Source organism: Dipodomys merriami, unplaced genomic scaffold (genome assembly GCF_024711535.1).
Source record: "Dipodomys merriami isolate MVZ:Mamm:240054 unplaced genomic scaffold, mDipMer1.0.p SCAF_33, whole genome shotgun sequence".
In the NCBI taxonomy this organism is placed as follows: Eukaryota; Metazoa; Chordata; class Mammalia; order Rodentia; family Heteromyidae; genus Dipodomys; species Dipodomys merriami.
The window spans coordinates 18406037-18418651 of NW_027204826.1; positions in this window are offsets into that span (position 1 = coordinate 18406037).

The window sequence follows — 12615 nt, forward strand, 5'->3', positions numbered from 1 at the left end:
CCAGTCACAAAGAAGATGGAAACTGTTGAGAGACAGTCCTTTCCAGTCTAGAAAGAGTTTGCGGGAAGGCGCTGGGCAGTGCAGGCAGGGAAGTGGGTGAGCTCATCCCGGGGGAGGGCGCGCGGGGAGCACCGGGGCCTGCGGGGAGCACACGGGGCCTGCGGGGAGCACACGGGGCCTGCGGGGAGCACACGGGGCCTGCGGGGAGCACACGGGGCCTGCGGGGAGCACACGGGGCCTGCGGGGAGCACCGGGGCCTGCGGGGAGCACTGGGGGCCTGCGGGGAGCACACGGGGCCTGCGGGGAGCACCGGGGCCTGCGGGGAGCACCGGGGCCTGCGGGGAGCACGGGGGCCTGCGGGGAGCACCGGGGCCTGCGGGGAGCACACGGGGCCTGCGGGGAGCACACGGGGCCTGCGGGGAGCACACGGGGCCTGTGGGGAGCACGGGGGCCTGCGGGGAGCACACGGGGCCTGCGGGGAGCACACGGGGCCTGCGGGGAGCACGGGGGCCTGCGGGGAGCACACGGGGCCTGCGGGGAGCACCGGGGCCTGCGGGGAGCACCGGGGCCTGCGGGGAGCACACGGGGCCTGCGGGGAGCACACGGGGCCTGCGGGGAGCACGGGGGCCTGCGGGGAGCACCCGGGGCCTGCGGGGAGCACACGGGGCCTGCGGGGAGCACACGGGGCCTGCGGGGAGCACACGGGGCCTGCGGGGAGCACACGGGGCCTGCGGGGAGCACCGGGGCCTGCGGGGAGCACGGGGGCCTGCGGGGAGCACCCGGGGCCTGCGGGGAGCACACGGGGCCTGCGGGGAGCACACGGGGCCTGTGGGGAGCACGGGGGCCTGCGGGGAGCACACGGGGCCTGCGGGGAGCACACGGGGCCTGCGGGGAGCACGGGGGCCTGCGGGGAGCACACGGGGCCTGCGGGGAGCACCGGGGCCTGCGGGGAGCACCGGGGCCTGCGGGGAGCACACGGGGCCTGCGGGGAGCACACGGGGCCTGCGGGGAGCACGGGGGCCTGCGGGGAGCACCCGGGGCCTGCGGGGAGCACACGGGGCCTGCGGGGAGCACACGGGGCCTGCGGGGAGCACACAGGGCCTGCGGGGAGAACCGGGGCCTGCGGGGAGCACCGGGGCCTGCGGGGAGCACCGGGGCCTGCGGGGAGCACACGGGGCCTGCGGGGAGCACACGGGGCCTGCGGGGAGCACCGGGGCCTGCACTAGTGCCTCCCCCCACAATGCCCTGGGTCTCCCCGAGTGGGGAGAAGGGGAGAAGGCCCAGCACCCAGCGGCCCCTGGAGGCTCCGCCAGGGAGGCTGGAGAGGGAGCCGGGCAGGCCCTGCTGGTTTGGTCCCAGCCCTCCCCGGCTCCAGTGTGCGTGCGGCCAGCTCATGGTGTTGACAGGTCTGGGTGTGAACTGTTTACTGACCCTTGAGGAAACTTTCTGTTTGCTCTTGGCACTGCACCTGCTCCCTGGCTGCTTGCTTTCTTCTGGTCCTGGAGTTTAAACTCAGAGCCGGCTTGGTCCCTCAGCTCAAGGCTGGCCTCCACCACTTGAGCCACACTTCCACTTCGGCCTGTGGGTGGTTAACTGGGACTTTTCTGCCTAGGCCGGACCGAACCTTGATTTTCAGATCGTAGCCTCTTGCCTAGCCAGGATTACGGGCCTGAGCCACTGAACTGATTTTGTGGGCAGGACATCTCACCCCTGCTAGCAGACCGACACTGGGCCGTTCCTTGTGTGTGGATGTGGATGCAGGCCCTTACTGTGTGTGATCGACTCCATGACCCACGGCGTGCGGTTGACTCTGTCATCAGGAACGAGCCCTCGGGACACAGCAGAACCAGGCGCTGGCGCCCAGTCCCCTCTCTCGGCCCGGCCCCGCCGGGCGTCCGCCGGGCGTCTGGTGATCCGTGCCCACGCTTCCTTGGCTGTTGTGCCCCTCCGGGCTCACCCCGCGGTGGCTGCGTGCCAGGGCATGCTCTGTGCCGCCCCTGGCTTCCGGCTCGAGCCCCTCCCCTGGTGGGGATTGGTGTGGAGGGGGCGATCCTGGTGCCATGGCTGGGGGAGGGTTGACGGGGCTGTGCTGGAAGGGACCTCATCGCTTCCCCGGGGCCCGCCGAGGCAGCTCCCCGCTGCCCAGCCAGGGCCAGGTGCGGCCAGGTGGACCCTGGCTCTCCCTCACCGACGGGAGGTGAAGGTGGGCGCCGTGTGTGCATTCTGGTGAGCACCTGGCTGGCACTGGTCCCGGAGTGTGGGTGAGTGAGTCCTGAGCTACCGAAGTGAATCTTTTATGACAGCAACGCAGAGGCAAAGAGGTTCAAAGCAGTATGGCTTCCTCACAACTGTTGGTGGTTTTCCATGTACAGGGAGCGCCGGCTGCTCTGGGTGGAGCGGCAGCGGGTGACACGCTCGGAGTTACAGACGGGAGGGCGGCGAGTTTCCTGCCTGTACAGGTAACGGCCCCTCCGCTTCTCGGCGTGCCGCTCCGTGGTCTCCCTAGCGTGTGGCTGCCACGGCCCTCTGTGGACCCCGGGCCTTGGGTGTGAGTCTTGCACGGGTACAGGCAAAGCGTTTCGGACCGAGGTTCCCACAGTACTCCGGGTCTCGCTCCTGCACGCTCAGCCCCGGCCCCATCTCCCGCTCTCGCACTCACGGCCAGGTGAGTGTGGTGAGTGTGGTATTCCATCCCTCCCTCCCTACCCCTGGGGTGGCTTGCCTCTCCCGCAGCTATTTGACGCACCGTTAAGCGTATTCCTAAGCTTCAGCTGTGACTGCTGATGTGTGTACAAATCAGGAAAGTTCCGGATAGTCTCTCTAGGTGTGTGCTCCTTGGGTGGGATGATGAGGTAGAAGAGGGGGGAGGCAGAGCACTCTTAAGCCACATTCCCAGCCCTGGAAACATGTGTAGTCCCCTTCCCCACACGCACGCACACGCGTGTGCGCACACTCATGCACACTCACACACTCCATTTGGAAAGCAGCATACTGAAGCTATTTCATGATATGCAGTTCTCCTTGATGGGCCTGTTTTTGTCTTTGTTTCTGAATGCACTGTTTGCCTCAGGGTGTGGAGACAGATGAACACGCACCAGGGAGACAAATGGTTCCGAGGTGCGCACTAGCCACGCTCCACGGCGCGGCGGCTCTGGTAGGGTCGGGGGACACGAGCCACAACACGTCCTGGGGCTCCCGACCTCTGCCGCCCCTCCCCGGGAGGAGGGCTGCCCCCAACCGGCCCCGTCCCGTGACCCCGAATCTGCCGCGGCGGCCGCGGAGGGAGAGGAGATGCCGTTCCGGATGACCTTGCAGACTCTCAGACACTGCGATCTCAGGCCGTGCCGCGCAGTCAGGCTGTGCTGGGGCCTGGAGGAGCAGCAGGGTGTGTGTGTGCCCCCCGGGGAGACGTCCCAGCGTGCGCCTCTGACCCTGGGGTACGCCAGGGAGTTTGCTCTCCAGGCCAAGTCCAGCCGAGGCACTCAGAGACACCGCTCACCTCGGGCTGGGGCCGAGGCCGGGCTGGGGCGGAGGCCGGGCTGGGGCGGAGGCCGGGCTGGGGCCGAGGCCCTGGAGGGAGGAGTGGGCGGCTGGTGGGGACCTGCTGCCGAGAGAGGGGGAGGCAGGGAAAGAAGCGTGTTGGCCGCAGGAGCAGCTGCGTGGACAGAGCTGGCAGCGGCACAGGCTGGCGAACAGCTGGAGAGGCGGAAACAACCCCTCAGGAAGGCCAGGCACGGAGTCCTGCTCCCCGGGGCTGGGCCGGGCCGGTAGGGGCAATGGGTCTGCTCCCCGGGGCTGGGCCGGGCCGGTAGGGGCGCTTTCCTTGTTGGGATGGGGCCTCGAGAACGCCTTCTTGTTGTTTGTTTTTCATCTGCTTTAGGCTGTAACTGAGATCCGTCCGCTGAAGTCTGCCGCAGGTGCACGCCCGGCACCGAGCCCGTCTTCCTCTCGTAAGGCTGGCGGGCTTAGGATTTGGACCACCTGGACTGTTCAGGATCCTCTCATCTCACAACCACCTAACGACAGCTCTGATCTCACCTGTGGCGCACTCCTCTCCTGCCGCGTTACGTGATGGGCTCAGGGACGTGGCTGCGGGGTCTCCGGGAGGCCCGCTGCGCTGCCCGCCGGGGAGGGACACACAGGAGTCCGGGCAAGGAGGGCAGGACGAGAGAAGGGCGTCATGGCGCCAAGTGGCCCTCAGAGCAGCTGGCCGCCCTGGACGAGCTTGGGGGGGGGGGCGGGGGGGGGCCCAACGCGGGAACCTGTGTGCGGACTTCAGCCCTGCAACGGCTAACCGAAAATGGAGCGGGTGAGAGGCGTGGAAAACTGGCCGAGGCCACTTCTGAGTGTCAGCGCCGCCTGAGGAGACCGACAGGCGTGCTGGAGACCGGCGTGCACGCAGCTCCCCCGTGGGCCGGGGCCAGGACCGCGGCTGAGCCCCCATAGCAGCTCCCCATGCTGCAGGATTTGAACGCAGACCCCGGCAGGAGGGACTCTCCGGGCCCCCGACCTTCAGCCCCAGCTAGGGACGCGTCTTGGGGCCCTCCCGTCCAGTGGCTTCCAGCAGTGGAGACGCGGGTGCTCCGGGATCTCTGGCCCTTGGCCGGCCGCACCCTGTCCATGTCCAGCCTCTGACCCTTGGCCGGCCGCACCCTGTCCATGTCCAGCCTCTGACCCTTGGCCGGCCGCACCCTGTCCATGTCCAGCCTCTGACCCTTGGCCGGCCGCACCCTGTCCATGTCCAGCCTCTGACCCTTGGCCGGCCGCACCCTGTCCATGTCCAGCCTCTGACCCTTGGCCGGCTGCACCCTGTCCATGTCCAGCCTCTGACCCTTGGCCGGCCGCACCCTGTCCATGTCCAGCCTCTGACCCTTGGCCGGCCGCACCCTGTCCATGTCCAGCCTCTGACCCTTGGCCGGCCGCACCCTGTCCATGTCCAGCCTCTGACCCTTGGCCGGCCGCACCCTGTCCATGTCCAGCCTCTGACCCGGTGAGTCGGTGCGTTAACCGCGTTGTCGCGGCACGGCTGCCCCTCCGCAAACCCAGCCGCGTCTCCCCTTGGTGCTGTGAGCGTCTGCCCCTCCCCCCGTGAGCGTCTGCCCCCTCCCCCCGTGAGCGTCTGCCCCCTCCCCCCGTGAGCGTCTGCCCCCCTCCTCCCATGAGCGTCTGCCCCCCTCCTCCCATGAGCGTCTGCCCCCCTCCCCCCGTGAGCGTCTGCCCCCCTCCCCCCGTGAGCGTCTGCCCCCCTCCCCCCGTGAGCGTCTGCCCCCTCCCCCCGTGAGCGTCTGCCCCCTCCCCCCGTGAGCGTCTGCCCCCTCCCCCCGTGAGCGTCTGCCCCCCTCCCCCCGTGAGCGTCTGCCCCCTCCCCCCGTGAGCGTCTGCCCCCTCCCCCCGTGAGCGTCTGCCCCCCTCCCCCCGTGAGCGTCTGCCCCCCTCCCCCCGTGAGCGTCTGCCCCCTCCCCCCGTGAGCGTCTGCCCCCTCCCCCCGTGAGCGTCTGCCCCCCTCCCCCCGTGAGCGTCTGCCCCCCCGTGAGCGTCTGCCCCCCTCCCCCCGTGAGCGTCTGCCCCCCTCCTCCCGTGAGCGTCTGCCCCCCTCCTCCCGTGAGCGTCTGGCCCCCCTCCCCCCGTGTCTGCCCCCCCTCCCCCCGTGAGCATCTGCCCCCTCCCCCCGTGAGCGTCTGCTCCCCCCGTGAGCGTCTGCCCCCTCCCCCCGTGAGCGTCTGCCCCCTCCCCCCGTGAGCGTCTGCCCCCCTCCCCCCGTGAGCGTCTGCCCCCCTCCCCCCGTGAGCGTCTGCCCCCTCCCCCCGTGAGTGTCTGCCCCCTCCCCCCGTGAGCGTCTGCCCCCCCGTGAGCGTCTGCCCCCCTCCCCCCGTGAGCGTCTGCCCCCCTCCTCCCGTGAGCGTCTGCCCCCCTCCTCCCGTGTCTGCCCCCCCTCCCCCCGTGAGCGTCTGCCCCCTCCTCCCGTGAGCGTCTGCCCCCTCCCCCCGTGAGCGTCTGCCCCCCTCCTCCTGTGAGCGTCTGCCCCCCTCCCATGAGCGTCTGCCCCCCCCCGTGAGCGTCTGCCCCCCTCCCCCCGTGAGCGTCTGCCCCCCCTCCTCCCGTGAGCGTCTGCCCCCCCTCCTCCCGTGAGCGTCTGCCCCCCCTCCTCCCGTGTCTGCCCCCTCCCCCCGTGAGCGTCTGCCCCCCCGTGAGCATCTGCCCCCCCTCCTCCTTCCGTGCCCCTCGAGTCCTGGCGGTGCTGCTGGGGCACGGGAATGACTGAAAGTCCCTGAGGGCGGGCACGGGTACAGGCCATGGGCCAGGGGCGGGCCAGGGGCCAGGGGCGGGCATGGGTACAAGCCACAGGCCAGGGGCTTTCCCTGACACTCGGTGAAGTTTCACACAGACGCCCTCCGGGGCGACCTACCCAGCCCTAGGGACACCGGTGGGAAATGAGTGGCTTTGCCGTGGGCGTCCCGAGTTCAGCACCGGCACGCGCCTGCCACGCACCGTCCGTCAGAGCCGGCTGTCCAGGCAGGAAGCGCAACCTGTGCAGACAGGGGCTGGCGTCCGGCTCTGCCGGGACAGGCCTGTGACAGAGCCCGAGGCCCTGGGTTCGATCCCCAGTGCCGCAGTTAAAGGGCCCCCACTCCCCGCTAGCTTCACCAGCCATGGGGTGTTAGTGCTCGGGAGGAGAAGAGCTGGCAGAGGGCAGAGCAGACGGGAACCCGAACTAAGCGCCTGGCAGGGCCGAGGGGGCGTTGCTGTCGGGCAGCCGACCGTCCTGCGGTGGCCTGACCCCTGGTTGCTTTGCTGTAGAGCACGCTGACCGTCCTGCAGTGGCCTGACCCCTGGTTGCTTTGCTGTGGGTCACACTGACCGTCCTGCGGTGGCCTGACCCCTGGTTGCTTTGCTGTCGGGCAGCCGACCGTCCTGCGGTGGCCTGAGCCCTGGTTGCTTTGCTGTGGGTCACGCTGACCGTCCTGCGGTGGCCTGACCCCTGGTTGCTTTGCTGTAGAGCACGCTGACCGTCCTGCGGTGGCCTGACCCCTGGTTGCTTTGTTTTCTTCTTCAACGTTTTTATTTAAGTAATTGTACAGAGGAGTGGTTGCACCACACCGCAGTCCCCAGCACAGCGTGCCTCCATCCCCGCCGCCCCTTGCAGTTTGCTTCCATGACTCGCTCCAGGAGACTGCTTGTCTTCACCTGCAGCGTCTGGGAAGCACTGGAGAGCGCTCCTCCAACGGGCAGGAGGGCCGAGGCCGGGCAGATGCTCTCCCTGCACTTCTATTTTACCCACACTGGCCATTTACAGTCTTGTTTCCTAGAGGAAGAAATAGTTTGCTGCTGCTGAAGCGATGTGCACCTGGTGAGGCGGGTTTTCCACAGAAGCAGAGCGCGGGGCTGCCTCGTGCCCAGGGCCTGGCGTTAGCGCTGCTGTGCCTCAGGGCCTGGCGTTAGCGCTGCCTCGGGGTCTCCGGCTTTCCGGGGCTCACAGGGGGCGCCGCCGGTCTCGCCCGAGCGCCAGACAGGGCTCCTGCTGGGTATGTGCGGTGTCTCTCCCGGCAAGCTTCGCCTACGAGAGGACAATTGGTAGAAAGAGAAACGCTCCTTCCTGGCAACCTCCCCAAGCCAGGAATAGGAGCGGCTGACCCGACGCACCGCGTGTTTGTCTGTCTGCGCAGACCCCGCGGCATTTAAACGAGCCATTCTACTCCTCTAGCGACGTCTCAAGGACCTGCCCCACAGCGCCATCCCCGCGCCTTGTCGACGCCCCATCCTGCCCCGGCCGCTTCCTGCCGGCCGCTGCGTGGTCCTTCACGTCCGTCCCCCCAGTGGACACATTCACTCAAGTCCTCGCGGGGCTCTGCCCCCCTGCCCTCAGCTCACGTCCGTCTCCTGGGGGGCTTCCCCGCCGAAGGGCTCTGCGTCCCCTTGCGGTCCCCCAGCCGTCTCCTCCTCAGAGTGCTCTTCCTGGGACAAGATCTGTGTGGCTGGTTAAGCTCTACACAACTCCCTGAGCGATTCCCCGCCCCCCCAGGCCCACACGACCCCCCGAGGCCCATGTGACCCCCAGGTCTCACTCAAATTCAGTCCCCCCCAGCCCCCAGCCCAATGCTTCCAGCCGCTCCCATGTTCCCGGGCCGTTTGTGCTTTCCTTACCCCCTCTGTCCAGACACTCACTTTAGTTCACTTTGTACCTTTGTAGAAGCGACTACACTGCGTATAACAGGTGCTTCATTATTAATTTGGCTAAATGAAATACAAATACATCTTTCTGCTTAAGAGAAAAGCCTGATTGATACAAGCACACATTCTGATGTCTTAAAAGTGAGCGTTTAGGAGGGTTTTTTTTTTAAGAACAAAAGGTAGCGGGGCTGGGGCGTGGCTCGGGGCAGAGCGTGTGCCCGGCCGTGTGAGGCGTGGAGAGCTCGGAAGCGGAGCCTGCCCGTGTGGTGCCACAGACCCTGTAGAGATCAGTAAGTGCCTGGAGCTTTACTGCCGTGCTCTCGAGCATGTTGTCAACTCTCCCTGGGAACTCAAACCGTTGAGGCTGAATTTACAGAATTTACTGCGGTGTCTCCTCTAGAAACACTAAAACAATTGTCTGAATAGAAATACCTTCGATTCAGCATGATTATGTTACATGGAAAAGTATTTGGCTTTGATCTCCCACGTGTCTTGAATAAGAGCCAACGTGCTATATAATTTTGACATAAGTAAAGTCGATGTGAAGATTTTGAAGTCTGTTTGACAAAAGCTAGGAGCTGTACGTCCGTGGGTCAGCGTCCGTGGGTCAGTGCCTGTGGGTCAGCGTCTGTGGGTCAGCGTCCATGGGTCAGCGTTCGTGGGTCAGCGCCCGTGGGTCAGCGCCCGTGGGTCAGCGTCCGTGGGTCAGCGCCCGTGGGTCAGCGTCCGTGGGTCAGCGCCCGTGGGTCAGCGTCCGTGGGTCAGCGTCCGTGGGTCAGCGTCCGTGGGTCAGCGCCCGTGGGTCCGCGTCCGTGGGTCAGCGCCCGTGGGTCAGCGCCCGTGGGTCAGCGTCCATGGGTCAGCGCCCGTGGGTCAGCGTCCGTGGGTCAGCGTTCGTGGGTCAGCGCCCGTGGGTCAGCGCCCGTGGGTCAGCGTCCGTGGGTCAGCGCCCGTGGGTCAGCGTCCGTGGGTCAGCGCCCGTGGGTCAGCGTCCGTGGGTCAGCATCCGTGGGTCAGCGTCCGTGGGTCAGCGTCCGTGGGTCCGCGTCCGTGGGTCAGCGCCCGTGGGTCAGCGCCCGTGGGTCAGCGTCCATGGGTCAGCGCCCGTGGGTCAGCGTCCGTGGGTCAGCGTCCGTGGGTCAGCGTCCGTGGGTCAGCGCCCGTGGTCAGCATCCATGGTCAGCATCCGTGGGTCAGCGTCCATGGGTCAGCGTCCGTGGGTCAGCATCCGTGGGTCAGCGTCCGTGGGTCAGCGCCCGTGGGTCAGCGTCCGTGGGTCAGCGCCCGTGGGTCAGCGTCCCTGGGTCAGCGTCCCTGGGTCAGCGTCCCTGGGTCAGCGGGCGCACCAGCCGGGAGCAGACCAGCGGGCATGCCCTGCCGCCGGCGTGTGTGGCTGCTGAGTGCTGTTGGCGTGTGGCGTGGGGCTGCTGGACCAGCTCCAGAGAACTGTGTGAGCGCGGGAAGCCAGCCCCGGCCTGGGCGCCCTGGCTGTCTCGGGATTTTGGTGAGCAGCTTGAGAGATAATTTTAGGCTTCTGAAGTCAGTCTGCATCCCCTGGGTCACGTGGTGTCAGCGGCAGCTGGCGTTGCCTTGGCAACCTGACAGGAGGAAAGTGCTGCTTTGGGTGAAACTTCGAGTCACGTGACCTCGCTCTGTCGCGGCGGAAGATGACACAAATTATTACTTACTGTCTTCTCCACCGAAACAGACCCAGACTCACAGATCTGGAGCTCCAAGTCCCATGTGGACGAGCTGCCGGCCTGGCCGCCCTCCACAGGCCACGCGTGGGGGGCTTTCCTGATTTCCACGTGTGCTGCTCAGCGCCAGCCCGGGCCCTGTCCCCTCGCCACCCGGAGAGCTTGCTAGGAGAGCGGAGACAGCCAGCCCGGAACACGAGCCGCGGGCTCCCACGGGCCGGCTCCTCTGCGGCCAGCCCCGGCCGGCCAGGCCCGCCCCGCCAGGGCCCCTTCTAGGCCAGGCGGATTCACAGACCAGAAATCGCCACGTCCTCTTCTTCCGGTCCTCTGACGCGCCACTGCCAACAGCAGCGGTTCAGAAGTCGCTTTGCCTGGTGTCAAGCGACCAGGGGACTTCTTGTCTACTTCTTGTGTGAGTCTAAGTGACAACTTCGGAAAACATAGTTGAAGACGGAGAGGAACCATCGAAGTGCATCATCCGGCCACCGGGGGCCATCGCGGAGCGGAGGGGAACGGCCTTCCCAGTTCAGATGTGTGTGCACACAGATATAAGCAGAGATTCCCGTAGGCACCACGCCTGGTCTCCCTGACAGAGTTACCACGCAGGCCAGGCGGTCCTCGGCCACGGCCCTCCTGCCTGAGCCTCTGAGTGCTGAGATTACAGGCGTGGACACTTCACCAGCTCACCCCATTGTTACGGCCCGACATTGCCATGGCATAGTTGTAAAAATTAATGAGCCAACAGCGGCATATTACACTTAGCCTACATGTGCGTGTGTGTGCGTGTGCGTGCGTGTGCGTGGTGATTTACTTAGTTATTGTTGATTTTTTTTTGGAGACAAAGCGTTGCTCTGAAGCCCTGGCTGGCCTAGAGCTGACGGTGATCGCCCTTCCTCTGCTTCCCAGCCGCTGGGATTATAGGTGTGCGTCACGGCACCCACCGTGAGTCCATCATGAAGATGTGATGGGTTTTGTCGGATGCTTTCCCCCGCATCTGAGACGGTGTGGTTCTGATCCCTGGGTCTGCTCGTGTGCCAGGCATGCGCCGTGACTCCTTACATGCGGTGACCGCACGTTCCTGGGCACATCCCGCTGGGCTGGGCTGTGTGTTCCCGTGACAGGTTGAACTCCACTCAGAGGACTTCGTGGAGGATTTCCCCCTCCCAAGTTCTCCTCGTGTCCGAGTCTGGCTTTGGTGTGCAGCCAGCCCTGGCTTGTGAAGCAAAGCGCTTCCTTTCCTCCAGGGTTTTGGAAGAGGTTGAGAATCGACATGAGTTCTTCAAGTGCGTCATACCAATCCATTTGTGAAGCCAGGCTTTTCTCCAGTGAGAGACTTTGGGCTTCTGACGCAGTCTCCTTGTGGACTTCCTCCACTGCTTTTGGGGGGCAGCAAATAAGCATCTGTGCCATCATCTAGTGTCTGAGCGATGCGCCCCGTCCCGGTGATAATGTAGCCACCCTAGAGGACTCACAGCTGGGCACAGGCCCCGCGCCTCTGGCCCTTCCAGACTGTAAGCTTTACTTCCAAGCATATGCTTAACTCATTATTTTCTTACAACAATGTCCAACACCTGGTTCTCAGGAACAAAGGGCCCTCTAGAAAGGCCCACCACCATGCCTGTGAGGGTGTTTTTTCCTGACCTTTTATGAGCACTGGACTCTATCAAGCCCTTCGGTTTTTGCCAGTGTCAAAAGAAAACAGAGTCACACTTCTTTTTTTTTTTTTTTTAAACATTTTATTACAAAGGCAATGTACAGAGTTATTCTTTTTTTTTTCTTTGTCAGTCATGGGGCCTGAACTCTGGGCCTGGGTGCTGTCCCTCAGCTCTTCAGCTCAAGGCTGGTGCTCTACCGCTTGAGCCACAGCACCACTTCTGGCTTTCTCTGCTTATGTGGTGCTGAGGAATCGAACCCAGGGCCTCATGCATACAAGGCAAGCGCTCTGCCCCTGAGCCACCTTCCCAGCCCCAGAGTTATTCTTCTTTTCAAATTTGCTCCTACTGGGGCTTGAACTCAGGACTTTGCTCTCTCACTCAGCTTGACAATCATGGCTGGTGCTCTGCCTGTGAGTCATACCTTTAGTTCTTCCACTTTAAGTTCTTTTAATTTTGTTTTTTCTCATTCTCTCGTTTGATCTCTGCTCTCTTACGGTTTTCCCCATTCTAAAATCCTGGAAAACATCTGAAGGGTCTAAAATTCAGGTAATTTGTTATCCCCAGATGACAAAGGCTGGGTTTCCCCCTCTAATTTTAAGCTTTATTTCCTACTAGATAGTTTATTTGCCTTGAAATCTGACTAGTATCATTCTTAGGTCATGTCATTTTACTCCTGAAACTCTATTAATCCAGTATCCCCTCCCCTCTCCACCTCTGTCCTCTCTTGCTCTCTTTCCTTCTCCTTCCTTCCCCTCCCTCCCTCGCTCCCTCCCTTGCTCCCTCCCCCCTCCCTCCCTCTCTTCCTTCTGCCATTTCTCCCTCTCTCTGCACAAATTATTTTCTGTTCTCCTGGCATCAACAGCATCTTTGAGGTGTGTTTCTGGTGTAGGTTCTTCAACGTAACTTTTTCCTGGAACCTGATGTGACAGGTTTATTCCAGCTTGTCTTTCCGGGGACATTGTTTGTCCTCACGACCTCCCTTATCCAGCAATGGAGGAACAGGGGACGGCGGATGTTCTAAGATGGGTTTCTGTCTGCTTCGCTCTGCTTCCCTGTGAGGACTGTGAATCTCCCATTGCTCATCATGAGCCGTC